Genomic DNA, 12,940 nt, shown 5'->3' on the forward strand with positions numbered 1-12,940 from the left:
GTTTAGTTCCACCATTGCCTGCCCAGTGTATTGATGTCACATCAAGTGCTGGCAAACACATAGTGTCTTTTCTGTGGACCCTCCTGCTCCATTATCCTTTATCTTACTTTTAGTCTCAAATATTAAAATGGGAAACTAACCAAGTCAACAGCCGCAAACAACAAACTATTGATTATTATCCTTGAATTCCTTAAATCAGTCTCCTGGAGTCTAGCCTAAGCAAGAAAATGAATACTGACTGACTTTAGAGGAAGCCTTCCTAAAATAATGATGGCAATGTGTCACTCTATATTCAGAATTGCTACCTACTTAATATATGAGAACCTGTTGAATGACAATTCATGTAGATGGACTTCAGGAGAAGCAGAGAATAAGAAGAAAAAAGTTAAAAGGAAAGTTAAAGGCATAACTTGGTCTAGGGAAGAGAAATAATCTTCCAATATTTTTCTCATTTTCATCCAAAGTAATTAATGAAGAAAACTTACTTTTGTAGAGGGAAAACAAAAATCTTCTTGAGTAAAATGATCAAAGGGCTGGAATGAAGAGTGGAAAGGAAATTTTATGAGATTTGTGTGTTTCCAGAAAAATAGTCCTGTATTGAGAGGAATGAAGCATGTGACCACAGTGAGGTTCTTATAACTTCTAGCTTTTTTGTAATGTATCTCATTTACAGAGAGGAAAAGTGGCCCCCAACGTCTGGCAACAGAATGTAAATGTAGCAGAACAAGGTGAAATCATTACGTCCATTGCAGCGGTAGGAGGAGGGTTTGGGGAGGAGGGTTGCCTGGCACATGTATGTTCTACAAAGTGCCTTCTCCCACATAAGCCTTCCCTCAGTCCCTTAACAGCCAGATGAGATTTGTTTCATCAACCACATGTTACATAAGTGGCTATTTAAGGTTACTTGACCAGAAGAGAAATAAGAGGACCTGTGGAATACTTACTGACCTCTTATGGATAAAAGCTCCCACGTTTGTTCTATATAATTTACTTTTTTTATTTTTTCATATTTTTTTATTGAAGTATAGTCAGTTACAATGTGTCAATTTCTGGTGTGCAGCACAATGTCCCAGTTTTGTGTATGCATACATATATTCCTTTTCATTAAAGGTTTTTAGAAGATATATACTTCAATGAATATTAAAATAATTTGACAAATAAGCACCGGACAAACACAAATCTTAAATAAGGACATTTGTCACTAATAAAAGGAATATCTCCAAAATTGATTGTTACTGTTTGATTTGCTCAAATGTTGTCAGTAAAGGAGAAGCATTATGATGAAGAGAACAAGTTTGTGCTTTAGAGTTTATTGGACCTTTTGCTTTCTCTGATAGGCATAAACTGGATTACTTTGGAAAAGTTAGTTAACCGCTCTGAGCCATTGTTTCTTCCTCTATAAAAACAGAGAAAACAGCATACATCCCAAAGAGGTGTTTGAGTAGAAGTTTCCCAATATAGTGTATTTTTCTTCCCTTCCTTTTTTTCCCACCTGACTTTTTTGTTGTTGTTGTTCATCTTCTACCAGATTTGATCCCTTCAACTTGTAGTAAGACCAAATGCAAGTCACCTGGCAGTAGCATCCATTTTTTTTGGATAATCACAAATTACAAGACAAATATAAGTAGAGATAATCAGCTCCCAAGAACAGTAAGGTTATATGTACAACCAAAGGGTATTCAAGAAAATAATCAAGGATTACCAAATGCTTTGAAGTCAGGAGAACCTGGGAGACCCCAGGCATTCTTCTGGAGCAGCACTTTGCATAGAAATACAATACGTGGGAGCCACGGATATAATTTTACATCGCCTCGTAGCCACGTTAGAAGTAAAAAAGAAACCAGTGAAATTAATCTTATAATATTACCATTTCAAATGTAATCGACTTACTTCACTTAGAATGACATTCTCCAGGAGCATTCATGTTGCTGCAAATGGCGTTATGTTGTCGGTTTTTATGGCTGAGTAGTATTCCATTGTATAAATATACCACATCTTCTTTATCCAGTCACCTGTTGATGGACATTTAGGCTGTTTCCATGTCTCGGCTATTGTAAATAGTGCTGCTATGAACATTGGGGTGCAGGTGTCATCCTGAAGTAGGGTTCCTTCTGGATACAAGCCCAGGAGTGGGATTCCTGGGTCATATGGTAAGTCTATTCCTAGTCTTCTGAGGAATCTCCACACTGTTTTCCACAGTGGCTGCACCAAACTGCATTCCCACCAGCAGTGTAGGAGGGTTCCCCTTTCTCCACAGCCTCTCCAGCATTTGTCATTTGTGGATTTTTGAATGACGGCCATTCTGACTGGTGTGAGGTGATACCTCATTGTAGTTTTGATTTGCATTCCTCTGATAATTAGTGATATTGAGCATTTTTTCATGTGCCTTTTGATCATTTGTATGTCTTCCTTGGAAATACCATATGAGATCACTCATATGTGGAATCTAAAAAACAAAAACAAAAACAAACAAACAAAAAACAAAGTGTAAATACAAAACAGAAATAGACTCATAGACATAGAATACAAACTTGCAGTTGCCAAGGGGGCAGAGGGTGGGAAGGGATAGACGGGATTTCAAAATTGTAGAATAGATAAACAAGATTATACTGTATAGCACAGGGAAATATATACAAGATCTTGTGGTAGCTCACAGAGAAAAAAATGTGACAATGAATATATATATGTTCATGTATAACTGAAAAATTGTGCTGAACACTGGAATTTGACACAACATTGTAAAATGATTATAAATCAATAAAAAATGTTTAAAAATGTAATCAATATAAGAACATTGAGATACTTTCATTCATTGTTTTAATGCTAAGCCTCTGAAACCCAGTGTGCATTTTACAATCACAGCCCATTTCAATTCGAGCCACAGTTCAAGTACTCCACGGCCACACGAGGCTCATGGCTCCCGTACCGTAGAGAACAGCGCTAGACCTCCGTCTTCTGGGAAGAACTGAACGTACGGAACAGAAGCCCCTGGAAGGAAGCCAACTCTCTACTCTTGTAGGTAATGACAGGCTGCTAAGAGTCACTCCAGCCCTGATCTTAGGTCTGTCCTGAGTTCCTGGGCTGGAAACCAAATGCCTTTTGGGCAGCCTCTGACCTCCTGATGAGCTTCTTTGTGACTTTTGAGAGATTTGGGTCACTGACCTGTGAAACAAACCAACAGGAAAATGTTAGTCTTGGGACCAACAGGATATACTCCCAAATACCCAAAGCTCTAGTGGGAACAAAGGGGCTAGGCGAATACCCTCAGAGCTGCAAAAGCATTTTATGGTCCAGCTGTGAGAACTTATCGCCTCGAGTTGGCTGGGAACACCCAGATCAGTCCTACAGCCTGGCTTTGAAAAAAAAAAAGGGCATTTGGGGCAATTTATTGTCTTGTATTTGTTTGCAAAAATCAGTGGAGCCTCATTAAGGAAAGGAAGGGGTTGGTCTTTCCACTAGTTCATTTTATCTTTGTTGCTGTTTGAACAGGTGCGAAGGCTAGAATTAATTCGGTGTCTTTACAGAATTTTTGACTGGAACCAAAACCATTATAAATTTGGTCATTAAACTTTGTAAACCTAGCCAGGCAACAGAGAGAAGCACTAATCTGGGGACAATTAAAAACCGCACATTTTACATTTTACTTCTAACCAACTGGAGGTTTTCAAATGCTTGACATCTGACATCTCCAGACCTGGTCGCCCAAGTCAAGCCCTCTCTGTACCTCACTCGGACCTCTTGCTCTACAGGCTCCAACTCGCCTTCCTTTTCCTGGTATTCCATTCCACCTCGCTCCCACCCCAGCCTGTTTTCAGTTCACCATGGCAGCCTTTCTAAGGTTCACCTCCATCAGGTCTTAGCTATGGCTAATAATTATTTTCCGGGACTATGTTCTAGGCATATGCACTTTGCCCATTTAAAGCCTCACTGTGACCCTATAAGGTAATGACTCTCACAGTCATTTTACTGTTGAGGAAACTGAGGTTTAGGTAAAGCTCAAGATCAATTTATAGGTGTTTAGAACTGAGATTTAAATCCCGGCAAACTGCACTTCATTGCATGGACAAGAAGCTGCCTCGAAATCACTTGGTGGCTCCCCATCCTGTAATGAATCTATAACAAGACCCATTGTCATCCAGCATCCTAACTTTCATCAATCCATGCTTTTCTTTAACATCATCTCCACTGTTGGAAATGCCAAATCTTTGTAATTTAAGCCATTTTCAAGGGTCATCTTGTTTCCCCTCATCTGGGACTGGTAGGTGTCTCCATTTTCCCCAGCTGGAACTTGTCTTTCTTTTGTCAGGGTCCCCCCAAAAACCCTTTATAGCATTATTAATTCACTTAAGACACTGCCCTGCAACCTGGTTTTTTGACCTTGGCAAGGTGATGACTGTCTCTTGGACTTGTTTCCTCCTCTGTGTCCAAAAAGGATGAAAATGATGGCTGTCAGGCATACTTCTCCGGGGGGTTGAAAGATGAGAATGAATAATAAATATTAAAGTGTGCGGTAAGCTATAAATGCAACACAGTGTATGAAATTCTTGGTGTTCACCTTAGTACTCTCTGTGGTGCTCGGCACCATGCCTCACACTGAAAACGGGCCTATTTCTTAACCTGGCATATTCACCTCTAAATTGTAAAAATAAACAAATGAAAAAGAAGGCAAGAAAACATTCCCTAATGCTCCTTTGCTGCATTTACTTTTTTCATTTGAAAATTATGTAAACATATCTAGATGAATTTCCCTGGAAAATTCACTTACCTTCCAAACAGCTTTTTGTTTTGTATACATTTCCAGAAACACAATGACAATCTTTCAGCCCAGGGTGAAACACAGAGCAAAACATTTTTATCAATGGAAATGTAAAATACCAATTAATTATTGATCAGAACATTCTTCCTTAATACGAACATCAGAGTTCTTGCCATCCACCCATCTACATCCAAGCCCAACTTATGTCATGAAACTTCTTATTCTAAACAAAATGTGTCTGAAGCCGTGATTGCCATGACTTTTTTTCCTTATGTGTCTGCGTTAAAATTATCTCTTACAAAGTGTCTTGGACCTAAATTTTCAGCTTCAGCTATAGTAAGACTAACCCATGTAAGAGATGACTGTCTCCCACGTTCTCACTAATCAAAAAAGTTAATTTATAGTCATAGAGAGGTCCTGCTGAATACTTGAGCTTCAACTATGGAACCAGGGGCTTGCAGTTTAAAACAGAAAATTTGGCTTTGCCGTTGAGGGACTTTGGGGCCAGTAAGAGTGCTCCATGGTGTATCCTCTTGGCCTCACATAGGACATACATGTTCCTGGTCGTTTTCCCATTCTCTTCAAAGGACATAAAATTCTAAAAATTTATATAATTATATAACTGCCTATTGCTTGTATTTTCTTATTTTGCTCACAGGGCTTTATAAGTTTGAAAAGAGGGCAAGAGACAAATGAAAAACTGACCTGCTGAAGAAGCTTATATGATAACCTGACCCAGACTTTCCAGAAAGAATCAAAAAGGAACTTTGGACCTAATCCACAGCATAAAAATCTAATTTCTGGTTCCCTACTGAAAAACTGGATGATTGGGGAGCAATTGATGCCTTGGATTTATATTACTCACTTTTTTCTAACTAAAGTGCTTAATTTTTTTTGTACAGATTGCAAATATATTCCTATCAATTAAATTTTTAAATCATGAGAGTAATAAATAAAATTTGCATTTGACAGGCTGTAATATCTTCTAGAGGTTTGCACATTTAATCTGGCACCAACCTGTGAAGCTCTTGTTAAGGGATAGTTAAGGCAGATTGGCAACTGAAACCTAGGTTCCATGTATCTTGTCCTTGGGGTTCTTTTTGCTTAACCTTTCTGCTTTCCCTGACATTCTAATCTGTTCTTTGGGATTACAGGACAAGTTCAGCAACACTAAAAGAAAAGATGTTATAGTCACTAAGACTGCCTCTATGAAAAAACTCAAAAATAAAAGCAGCCCAGGCCACAGTCTACACTTTGTGCTCATTACACACTTCTGATAGAAGAATGGGAGAGGGAGAGGGAGAAAGAGAGAAACTAGTCAATTCTACATTATCTTGATTTAACCTGTTCATTTTATGAGATTATTTTTTCTTGGTTGTCTTTATAACAATGGATGCCTGCCATCAGGGAAAGACAATTTTAAAAGTAGAAAAAAAAATTTAACCAGGATACAATTTTTATGATTATTCATTGAATGTTACTGACCTAAAACAAGAAGACTGCCAGTCATTTCTCCAGCAAAAATGGGTTTATTTGGGATTGGCAGAGAATTGCAATTCGATGTCTGCAAGCACTATGAGCCACCTGCAAGTCCCCACATAGCAAGAGAAGGGGAACTCTTTTGCAGAGGGGGGACAAACTTGAAGGGGTGATAATAAACAAAGAGTCTGTGGCTTTACATTGGCCAAGTTGTTGCCAAAAGAGAAGTCTTTCTTCTTCCTGTAGGGCTCAGTGTCAATCCAGCATCAAAACATACAGACCATAACTAAAATGTATCTATATTCACGAGATGGAGGAAGTCATGGGAAATCCAGTTGCCAGATCCCAAGTGATACATTAGACAGTTTAAAATGTCCAGAAGCAGTAACAGGCTTCCCGGGGTGGTATTCCAGACAAGCGAGACAGGTGAAGTGGGCACTTTTTACAGCTTTGTTAATGTGTCCCCACCAATATTGATTCATTAATGCTATTATCTGTCAGAAGACTGATGGTTTAATGCATGCGCAGTGGTGAGGAGTGGGAATTTTAGCATCTCTGGCAGGACTGGGTTATTGTTTGGTCCAAACTAGAGTTTTCTCTTGATCAAACCAACAGCTGTTGAATTTCCAATGTTGTTTTTCCTTTTTTGAGGCCAGTTGTTGGGCTTCTGCAGCCAGTTTTCCTAAGCTGTCATTGGGGGAAATATCCTTTTGGATCTGGCAGAGGTTTGTCTGCTCTTGGTTCCTTGAAGGGCAGCATTCCTTGTGGAAATGTCAGCACAGTGGTTTCCCTTAGCCTTAGAGAGTCAAGTTTAGAAGCCCCAGAATCTTAATAGTAGTTATGGCAGCAGGCAAAACTATTGCTTCCAATAATTCCTGAACATAGGAGCCATTTTTAATTTTATTTCCACCAGAAGTAAGGAAGCCACATTGTTTCCACAACATTCCAAAATCACAAGCTACTCAAAAGCATACCTACTAGCAGTATAAATTTTGGCAGTCTTGCCCTGGGCTAAGAACAAACCCATGTAAGAGCATATAATTCAGCCCACTGGACCTAAGTAACCATAGATAAAAATGTTGCCTCAACAGCATCAAAAGGATTTGCAAGAGCATCTCATTTTGCCATTGTCACTCTCCAAATAGGAACGATCCGTGCACCACGAGAAGTCAGCATTACCCAAAAGAGTTTCCTATAGATCGTCACGAGGAGTCAGCAGGCGATCTGTCAGTGTTAAGAAGCCATGAGGGAATTTGTTGGTGAGGAAGGGGAGAAGAGTCACAGGGCTCAGGTTATTCTAATGTGAAAAAGTCACGTGCTGAAATGTTATGCCGCACACCAGAAACTGACACATCGTCACTGACGATGCTTCAATTAAAAAATAAAAGTCATGTGAGATGAGGTTGTCACAGGAGATGAGGTTGCTGACTGAGACATGTTGAGTGTGATGAGAATTCAGGAGGGCTTTTATTGCACGAGGTACAAAAATGGGTAAGGGAGAATCCCACAGTGATCTTCTCTGGCTTTAATCGAAAGGTTACCATGAGCAGCGGCCGGAGCCGAAGCCACCTAGAAGCCACTGGATCGGGGCCGCTGGGGTCTAGACAGGGGTCGACGCTTCATCCTCATCCAGAACCAGGCAGGTGAGACACGCCTGGCCAAGTGGTACATGGAGTTTGTTGACTACAAGAAACAGAAGCTGATGAAGCAGGTGCATGCCATGGTCACTGCGCGAGATGCCAAACACACCAACTTCGTGCAGTTCCAGAACCTCGAGATCATTTACCGACGCTGCTCTGGCCTCAACTTCTGTATCCGTGTGGACATCAGTGACAACAAGCTGGCCTACCCGGAGGCCACCCACAACTTCGTGGAGGTCTCACATGAATATTTCCACAACGTCTGTGAGCTGGACCTGGTGTTCAATTTCTACAAGGTTTACACGGTCGTGGACAAGATGTTCCTGGCCAGCGAGATGTGCGAGACCAGCCACACGAAGGTGTTCAAACAGCTGTTGATGCTGCAGTCCCTGGAGTGAGGGTAGGCCGGCCCCTCATGCCCCAGTCCCGCCCCAGTCCCACCCCGGTCCCTCCCCAGTTCCCCCCGGACCGCCTGCTCGCTTCCCCTTCCCAGGCCAGGGGCCCACCCCAGCCACCTGGTCCTTCAGCTGCACAGGGGAATGGCACCCAGCTGGGTCTGGGCCACAAGGGAAGAGGCTGCACCCCACGGCCTCTGGGCCCCAGCTGTGGGCAGAGGCCACCTTGCATGTACCAAGTAACCATACCATCATCAGTGTGTGTATGGAGCCCCCAGTCAGCCTGTGGTCCCCACCTGGCAAAAAAAAAAAGTTACCATGTATTTATGTGGTCACACCTGCCATGGAAACCTTGTCACCCTACTTACAGACTAATGGAAATTGGACAATTTACTTTACCTCTAAGTTTGCATTCGTTGTCTCTAATGGTCTAGGAAAGCTATTACAAGGCTATTGACTATTGAGATTAAATATCTTCCAAGTAACTAAGGCCACCCCAGGCACAGGACAGTCACTTGATATGTGGAGTTACCACCCACAAGACACAACACAGTATCAGGCCCATTGCAAGTATTTCCTGGTAGGATGGATGGTTGAATTTTTCAGTTGATTTATTGGAGAGAGCAGCAGTATACCCACGATCATTTCTTCATTGTTCCCACATGAGAGAACAATATGATTGGTGGAGGCTGATGAAGAGAAAGGAAACGGGCAGTAATTGGAGGAAAAAGAGGAAGGGAAGTAGTGATGGAGATAAGGCAATGTCATGCACAGAAGTGCGTGCATGTGACTGCCTTCTTAAAGGGACGGGATAACACAGGCATTGCTTCCTGATCACAATTACAGAAATTGAGGGGCTGGGAAGGGGCCCTGGAGATGCCAGGCCTACTCCCTCACTGCAGACGTAAAGCAATCAAGGCCCTGAGAGAGAGAGGGACAGAACTGAGTGCTGGGGTCGGGCTATGGAATCCCAGGAGCAGCAGGGGTCCAAATTCTCACCGAAGATCTGACTCCCCCTTTCCTTTCCCAAGGCCACTCAGTCTCTGTCCCTGTCCTTTACATGTGGAAGACTACTTCACAGACTTGGAAGATTCAACACATCGATCAGCAATCTGCCTATAATTCATTTCCTCTTTTATCTTTCTAATTCTTTCTCTTTCTTGTTTATAAGCTTCTCTTCTTCACTGTTTATGAGTCTCATGCTGAAGGACCTGGTCTCATCCAGGCAGATGAAGCCATTGGGTCTACAATGTCTATAAATCTTTCTCCAGTCCTGCTCACCCATTTCCTTAGCATTGACCTGATTTCTGACTCCCCAGTTACACCAAGAGACTGAATATACAAATGGACCATAGCTGACCATGTGTGAAAATAGGAACCAACCCATTATCTACAGTTTTCATTCCAGGAAGCAGCTTTATTATGTGTAAGTCAGACTTGCAGGAAGTTTGACCACTATATCTAGCCACCAGCTCAAGAATCTAAACTATAACCTTGTAACAATTGGCCTAAAATGGCCATTTTTATAACTGAGAGCTTCCCTAATTTTTGTCCTCATTTCCAACTTGGGACCAAACAGAGAAAGCCAAATATGCATCACTGACAATCACATAGGATGTCCCACGTCTAGATAGCTCCTGACAGCTTCCTCATGCCAACAGCCACTAATCAGGGCAGAGCTAAAGCCTTCCCTGCCCCCACTATAAAGATTTCTTACTCCTCTACCTGATTTTGAGTCTCTGCCAAAATGCAAATGATAGTGGCTGAGTGACTTGCTCTAGCAAGCTCAGAATAAACATTCTTTGGTTATTCTCATTTGATTGGCCTTTGTTTATTGGACAGTTAGTTGTGGAGGTCCCGCTGGGGCCCAGTCTGAGCTGCCTGTTGCTTCAGACCCCAGCTGAAGCAGGTGTGGTACCCAGAGATGCCCCTGGTGCCTTGCTGCTTGTAGCTTGTCGAGTCCATGATGATGCAGTAAATTCTCTGGGTCTGAACTTTACTCTCCTTGTGTAAGCTCCTAGGTTATTTATTTTATTTACTGCCTAAATTTTTTTATTGCTTCCCATTTGTGTGGCCCTCTTGGTGGAATCAGGACATTCCTATTCACCTCTTCTTGCAGTCTTTTTGTGTTGTTGTTTTGTGTTGTGCTTCATCAAAGTGTTGGGTGTCATAAGAATAATAAGAGGATAGAGCCAAGAGAAGGTCTTATGAGTTTGAGTTGGTCTCACAGACCCATGAGTTGGACCTTTTCATAGGACTGGCATCCACCTGGATGAACTTTGCTGAAGGTCATCAACCTAACCAGATGAGTTTCTCCTCCCATCTGGGTTTTGTGTCCTGAGAGAATTTTCCCTCTGGTTTTCCACCAGCTGGGGAGTACAAAGGGTTGGGTCTATGGTCATAGGTGGCTAATGATCATGGGGATGGTAGTGGGCACCAAGACATGAGGTACATGTGGGGTGTTTAAGTCTAAATCCTCTCTTCTACCAGAAAAGAAAAGTGCCTGCTTCTTGTACGCACTCTCATTAAAATCCTAATTCTGTTCCCCTTTCCAAATGGCACAACTTCACCAAGGAAGATTTGAGTCTTCAGTGCCCATTCTGGTGAACATTTAATTAGAACAAAATTGTTCCTCTGAGAGGAGACTTAGAAAGGGAAGGAAGTAAGATTTCACAAGCCCAACGGGCACCACTTTTTGATTGATCTGATGAGGCTTCCAAACAAAATTCTGAATCAAAAATTGCTTCCTAGAAGATTCTTTGGCCAAAGCGAACGAAAGATTTGACAAACTTATGCAAAAATAATCCAGACTCATTTCCCTAGTAGATCTTCCACTCCTTGTGGTCCAGTTATGTCCCTGTGTCCAGTTTTCACTCTTCGTCCTTCTGACCACTCTCCTTCTGCACCTCCACCCTCCTCTTCCCTTTGTCCAGATTCCATACCTTTTCGCAGCAGTTCTAAAACACCAAAGTGCCAGTTGCTTCTAAAAATTCATCCCTTCCACAGCCAGGTGTGCAGACAAACATAGAACTCAAACCCGGAAACTGAGCTTAATTAAGAGTTATAAAGAATGATCTCCCTAACCCAAAGAAGATGGGCAAATATTCATGGCTGTATTTAGAATTCCTTTAGGTGCACATGACCCCTATTAACTTGCGTACATGTTGGTCAGATCCTCAGATGCTAAATACCGTTGGCAAAAAAGCTGATTGGGCTGACCTGGAAAGGGACCTCCAGTTTCCCTCTTTCCACAATAAACCAAAGGATCATGAAAGGGGGTGCTGCTATATAAATAGGTCAAAGTCCCCTTAAAGTCTTGCCTGAAACATTGTCGATAAAAATTGATTGGACCATCATCAATCACGCAAATAAACAGAACAAATTCCAGATAGACTAGAAAAGACATTTTCAACAACATTCATGAGTTTAAAAAGGTGCTGATGCAACAGCACCCCTTCCATCTCACTTTGAAACTGGAGATATAATTTGAAAATATAATTAAAATGGAAAATAGCCCCTTTAGCTGAACTACAACACCTGGCAGAACATTTTGAAAGGGCTTCTAATTTGGAAGACAGGGCTGTGGGTTCTTGTAAGGCCACCACATGGATAACTTGTGTGGTCATAGTTCACACTGTATTTCTTTGTGAAGAATGCCCTGGGTTTGTTCAACATCTGTCCCTGCAGGACCCAACTCAGCTCTCTCAACTCTCTTAAGAGCAGCAGGGAGCATCCCCTTGCTGGAAGCTTAGTGGAACATACATTTTCACTGGCTGTGGGGAGTCAGAGTGTGATGGCCTTGACCTCTCCCTCTTCGGACCTCCTGGGAAAAAGGTGAAGAGGACAGAGGCACAGTGGGACAGCTCCTCTTGCAATCAGGGTGGCTCGCCTGGCCCAACTTTGCACCCCTCTGGGCTCATCATAGGACTTGACGTCAAGTAGAGGGCACTAGGGATTTGTCCAAGCCCTGAGGTCTGGTGCTGTGGAGTCCTACAGAGGGTCCAGGTCACCTGCTGGTGCTGCTTCTCAATCTGATGTTGTATAGATTCTTTTGCACATAAGAAAATTCAAGTCAAACGCAAAAACATGAAGACAATTCAACGCAATACTCACTTGGGATGAGTTACGGGGGAAGGATTTTAAGTCACTTGTGTTTCTTTTACTTATCCCCTAATTTTGTAAATAAAAGGAATATACCTGATTTTATTACACTTTAAGAAGCAGTGCCTTCTGTAAGATCGTCATGTTGGAATACACTAAAGCCACGACATTGATGTTTTTATTACTAGGGCATGATTCTTTTTAAGTCAAAGGCCTAAGCAAAGTTTAGTGTTGGTATTAGGAAAAAAAGGAGAGATTTTTTAAAGAAAAAATGGAAGCTCTCCATGAGGCTGTCCAGTTTCAGGAGGAAAATCTCATGACTGGATTGTATTGAGGGTAGAGGAGCATGGGCATCACTTCTGTCCTGTGTCATCAGACGCCCCGCTCCTCACAGGGCCCCAGGGGGCTGGGGTCAGCCTTTTCATCCTGGAGTCCTAGAGCTCCCCCTTTCCTCAGCATCCATTTCACCGTCTGGGAACCAGTCGCCTGAAGGCTGCCTTGTCAAAGGCCCAAGTTAAAAGGAGGCTTCAGTGGGACATTCGTAGACACTCTAAGCAGGCAGCCAGCAG

At 42.2% G+C, this 12,940-nt stretch overlaps 1 pseudogene; it reads left to right on the forward strand.

The window, feature by feature from the left end:
- Nucleotides 1–6,545: 6,545 nt before the first annotated feature.
- Nucleotides 6,546–8,273, forward strand: LOC102535489 (AP-2 complex subunit sigma pseudogene; annotated as a pseudogene).
- The last annotated feature ends 4,667 nt before the right edge of the window (nucleotides 8,274–12,940 follow it).

Source organism: Vicugna pacos, chromosome 12, assembly GCF_048564905.1.
Source record: "Vicugna pacos chromosome 12, VicPac4, whole genome shotgun sequence".
In the NCBI taxonomy this organism is placed as follows: Eukaryota; Metazoa; Chordata; class Mammalia; order Artiodactyla; family Camelidae; genus Vicugna; species Vicugna pacos.